General features: G+C 38.5%; 1 pseudogene; it reads left to right on the forward strand.

The window, feature by feature from the left end:
* Window positions 1-2266: 2266 nt before the first annotated feature.
* Window positions 2267-2371, forward strand: LOC115064174 (annotated as a pseudogene).
* The last annotated feature ends 3585 nt before the right edge of the window (window positions 2372-5956 follow it).

Raw genomic sequence — 5956 nt, forward strand, 5'->3', positions numbered from 1 at the left:
ATATATATATATATATATATATATATATATATATATATATATATAGTGTTTTAAGTAGGCATAAATAATGTTTCCATATGCTTTTCTAAACATTCTTTATGCAAGTTCTTGGTTTTAGACTTAATCTTGAATATCTATGCCAAATCAGAGCATCATGAATTTCTATCCCTAAAGTTTTCACTCAAATTTATTTATGAGCATTTGGGTTCTTTTTATAAAGAAGAATGAAGAAGAAATAAATTCATAAAGAAACCATTTTCAAATTACAGTTTCATTCTTGACATTTAATGGACTAAAAATTGGTTTTGTAAATGTATTCATGTGAATCAAATATAAGCTGGGGAACTGTGTCTTAGAGGCAGTGTTAATTTAGTGTGTGCTGGAACTGTATTCTGAAGAGTCTCGGGCTTTCCTTGATATGGCATTTACAGATCAATAACAAATATAATTGATTACCTTATAAATGGTCAAATTGAATTTGTTAAAGAGATACTTTAGTCATTAAGGCTAGACTGTCAAATGAGTTATTCAGCCCTGTATTGATGGCTCTGTACTCAGCAGTGTTATTTTTCAAAATTACTGCTTTGACTAAAAATTGATCAAATCCATGTGATAATTTTTTTTAGGCAATGTGATATTGCCTAAAATGATGTATCTTTGCCAACATAGATAAATTGGCACTCTCTCTACTTACTGTAGATAGCCTCTGGAATATTTGCATATGAAAAAATATAAATGTGTTTTCTAGATCCCTTTTGATCATGAGTGAGCACTTACTGTAATCGTTAGGATTTAGCTTCCTTCTGCTTAATTTGCACCATCAAGTGTTCAACTGAGTTCTCATTACCAAAACAATAGCATTTATAGGGGAAAATTATTGGCTTGATTGATGAACATTTACTATTCACCAGACTTTACTATTTTAGACAGAAAGGAAAACACAATTGTCTTGGGGTATACTCATTTTCTTTAGTTAATGGATGGAGTCACCAACCTGTGTCAAACCTGGGGGAATGGAATTCCCTGCTAGTTAATGGGGGACAGTGGCTACTTGCAGAATCAGCTCTGTAACTGCTAACTCTGACTCTACTGTAGAAGCAAAGTGATTCTAGAAAATAAAGGTACCAGGAAAAGATCCCCAAATAGCAACTGGAAACAGTATCACATATAGTATAGGATACAGAGTGACGTGGTTATCTGTGTCCAGAGACTGTAGAGTGCCACTTTTTGTCATTGTGTCATGATTTCTCATGTTCTCCCTGGATAAACCACAGGACATAAACATTGGCCTCTGTGCTTAAGAAGGAGTGCTATTAGCATTCCTCAGAATATGACATAGGAAGTTTGTCTCACTATTATCACATGATTTTAATGATAGTATTAATTATTTTTAAAGCAAAATAAAATCTTAAATTTCTAGAATTTTTATTATTACCTCATAGTGGATAAAGTAAATTACACTCTGTTTTCATAAATTATGAGTTTCGTGAAAACTATGTAATGTGTTGACTCATTGCAAAGAGAAAATAGAGATGGTAGAGGGGGAAGGAGGGATGGAGGGAGGAGAGAAAGGAAGGAGGGGATTGCTTACACTTGTACCTCCAAATATAGAACAGTAGGTTACTCTTTTGAGCTAAAAGGAAAGAATTACTGTAGAAGATGTGGCAGAGGAATCAGATGTAAACTGGAGTCCCAGGGCTGCATTCTCATTGTTCTTGGTGTTTTGGCATCCCACGTGGCAGACTCTTGCCTCCTCTTGGGAAGATCATGATTTTCCTATGAATCCAACTTTAGTGCAAACTTCCCTCTGAATCCCAAGCTCATCCATACAACTGTAAAAAAAGAAAAACAAAACAAAACAAATAAACACATATCCCCTTGGATAACCCATAGGTATTTGAAATTTGTGTGGAAGCGTTGATTTTTACATGGTTTGTTAAACCCTGCATATCACCTGATCTCTTGTGCAAACCCTGTCATCTATTCTGTAGCCAAACATATAAAGGAGAGCAATCCCAGTGCCAAGACTTACTCTTCTCATTATCTTTAATGTTTTAAATTTCTCTGAAAACATTTTTTTTTTGCAGTCAAATAACCCATCCCTTCCTCTATCGCTCCATCCTGATCATACCAAGGAAGTCCTTATCCTTAGAAGTAACATGCTCACTTTTACTTATGTCCTGTGAAGATTGTGATTCCCCTCTTGCCTCTTTCTCTCGCACATACACACACATACATATAAATATATATTTATTCCTATGCCCTTAGGGGCACTGCAGGTGTAGTTGTGTCTGCTGTGTCCCATGTACATCAGCAGATGGCAGAGAGGAGAGAGGCTGTGAATATCTATCTCAATGATTAGTCTTCTATCATTCCCTGAAGAAAGCACCACCAGTTAGGTACTAGGAGGCTAGGCCAAGACAGGGAGTTAATCTGAGATTGCCTTCAGTCTAGTGCTACCAGGATGAGCTATAAGGCAAGAAGCAAGCTAAAGAGCCCCACTGGGGGTTATGCAAATGGGAGAGCTAACCCTAAAACTGCTCTACCTTGTGGTGACATAAGTAGTGGAGAGGAGCCTTTCCACACTCACACCCCTTTCTACCCAAAACAGGCAGGAGAACTGGTCCTGTTTCTCACCTGCAGCCCTCAGGAGAGTGGGCCTTGCACCCTACCAGGGCAACACAGAAGAGCTGGCCCTGGACATGGGGTTGCTGGTAAGCTGGCCCCAAGAACATAGGTGAAGGCAAGCCAGGCCAGTCCTGCCTCTTGTCTGCTATTCAGTGGCCCCGGTGAGGGATAGATGTCTCCTTCCCTCTCACATTCTTTACTCCCTATGGCAATCAGGAGAGCTGGATCTGGTGTCACAAAGAAACTGTCCAGGTCCCTCACCAGTTACAACACTCTGGAGAGCAAAGCATGCACCTCACCTGAGTAGCGGGGTAGAGCTGGCCCTGGTTGCAGGATTGTCAGTAAGCCGTTCCTGAGGGCACCAAAACAGGATAGCTGGCAGATATCTTTCAGGCCCAGATCCAGTGATTTGAACTGGCTCATTCCAACATCTACCTCATCAATGAACTGTTGGAGTACATGAAGGGTCACTTCTACAGATCCAAAATTACAGGGTCTCCATGACACAGATCAATAACAGGATATTCAACAGGAGTCTCAGTGAGGTTCCAATATTGATAGACTAGCAGAAGAGACCTTGTACTAGACCAAGGAGTCATTGTAACTTTTGCAAGCAAAGACATGTGGAGGGTAGATGTTTGACACACTGTGACACACTACAGCTTCCATAAAGAGATTGTTTCCTCATCTGTTAGGAGGAAGGTTGCAAGGGTTCATGATGTAAAATGCAAAAAGAAACAATAAAAGTATATATACACACACACACACATATATATATATATATATATATATATATATATATATATATATATATATACATCAAATGATTAGCCATCTATCAATCTACCCTGTATCTATCATTTATGTATTTATATATGTATCCATCTATCTCTATCATCTCACTGTCATTTATCTATATTTTCTTCATCAACTTTAGGTATTTTGTTGAACTCATTTGTATCCCTCTATCAAAGTATAGCAAGAAAAATTATGCTTCTGTCTAGATGGTTCACAACCTGTGGTATTTTGTGCAAAATCAGCCCACTTTGAACTCTATAGATGATCACTTAATTTCTCATAAAATATTTTGAGGATAAAATGAAAGTTAATAACATATTACTTATATAAATCTGAAAAGTTCCAAATAGAAAAAGAGAAATTATGTTGAGTTTTTAATTGACTGACAATATATTATGCTGAGCCGCTTTGGTGCTTACTAATTTAGTGTGACATGATCATATAGCTATTGTTTGGGCATATAATTTACTTCTTTTTTTTTGTGGAATTTCTCAATTAAGGAACAGTTGAGACACAAATACAATAGCTGTCCCCTTTCTGGATCTTACCTCTAGATGAAATAATTCTTTTTTTTAAACCTGGTTCTACATATAATGGGCTGCAAGAATGTGTCAGAGATAGTGCTGTTGAGTAAAACAAGCACCAAATAAAATATAGATAATGGAATTCCTTACAGTCTTGGTAGTTTCTTATATATTTCCTTTCTTCATGTAATAGTTACTTAAACATAATTTTCAAAGTATATAAATCGATTATGGTGATATAATGAGAATGGCCTCCAAAGGCTCATTTGTTTAAATCCTTGCTCCCTAGTTGGTAGAACTGTTTGGGAAGGATTAGGAAGTATGATCTTTTTGGAGGAGGTGTATCAATTAGAGTAGGCTTTGAGGCTTCAAAAGACTCATGTAATTCCCCTCACCTTCTCTCTTCCTCGTGGTTATGGACAGAGACAGATAACTATCAGCTCTTTCTGCCGCCATGCTTTTGCTTCTCACTCCCAGGAACCATAAGCCTGGCTAAATCCGATCTTTTATAAGTTCCCCTTTCATGGTGCTTGATCACAGCAATAGAAAAAGTAACCATGATGGAATTTTGTGGCAGAGAACACGCAACTGCTGTGTGGACCTGACCATGCTGTCTCTGGATGAGTGTTGAAAACATTGAGAATTTGGTCAAAAAAAAAAAAAAAAGCAGTTGAATGGTGTGAGCAGGGGATAATGAGCTTTCCTCATAGGATACTGAAAGAAACTAGAGCTGGGAGCTACGTAGACTGTGGGGGCAAGTGTTGTAGGAAATATATATTTTTTAAAAAAATGTCTAATCCCTGAACTTGTGCAGGCAATTCTCTGCCCTGGCAGCCTGGCCAGTATTACACTTGCCAGCAAAGTTTTGTCTCATGGAGACTGACTCAGAACTCCACATCTCTCCACTCAGCTCTCTAGGTTCCCACTGGCGGGTTGTTGCCAGAACCATATTTCAAATCCCCCACAGCCTTTGTAGTACACATCTGGCAAACCAATGCTTTGTCAAACCTTTCTGTCTTGAACCCAGTAGAAATGCTGAGTGAAGGGAACTGCCACACAGACTTAGTTCAGAAACAAAGGTAACTGGGCGCAACAACTGAACTTGTAATCTTGTAAGCCTTATTAAATCTAAATCCTCCAGTGGCAAATCCTGATGGACCCACCATTGAAACAGGAGACACTCGTGGCTACATCTTGTCCTCACGATATCCCTGTCCAAAAGGACCTCTCTCCTGCTTCTTCTCTTCCTCCGTCTAATCCTGAAGTCCCATCAACTCACCCAGTGACTGGCTCCTTTATTCATTAGGGGATTGGTTCACAAGAAGTCACCTGAGTACTTGACTCATTCCTTGTCTGCAATCCTTCCCAGGAGAATGGAATTAGCATCAAAATACAAGCAAGCCCAGAGCTATCCACAACAGCAAGGATCAAGAGCTTTCAGACATGGAAGATATTAACAACTGTGTGAACACTGTAGTTGACAAGGTAGCATGGCAGTGGCATGCAAAAAAACAAAAAACAAAACAAAACAAAACAAAACAAAACAAAAAACAAAACAAAACAAAACAAAACAAAAAAAAAAAAAAACAAAGCCGAATGTGTATCTCCTGCATGGATGTGGGATGTATGGCTTCAGTTTAACAGTGTGCACCTTCTAGTGTTACAGCTGGATTAGCACCATCAGGTGATTTCCTGTGCTCATGGTGCATGCTCAGCAACATGCAGCAATTAGCAGTTTTGACATGACAATGTAAACCACAGACATTCAGCATCCTTTAGAAGACAGGATTCCTATTTGATTATTAAGGGTGCTGCCATACCTCAGCTGCACTGCTGGTATTCCCCACAGACTGTAATTGTTCTCAGTTCTGCACCTCTCTGCATCATAGGCTGAGATGTGGAAGGGGCCAATCTCTATTGCTGTCCTGCTGATTAATTCTGTATAACAACAGTAAATATGTTCCTTTATCAATTATCAACATTTTAAATCCCAGCATGATTTCTAT

The sequence above is a fragment of the Mus pahari genome, chromosome 5 (genome assembly GCF_900095145.1).
Source record: "Mus pahari chromosome 5, PAHARI_EIJ_v1.1, whole genome shotgun sequence".
In the NCBI taxonomy this organism is placed as follows: Eukaryota; Metazoa; Chordata; class Mammalia; order Rodentia; family Muridae; genus Mus; species Mus pahari.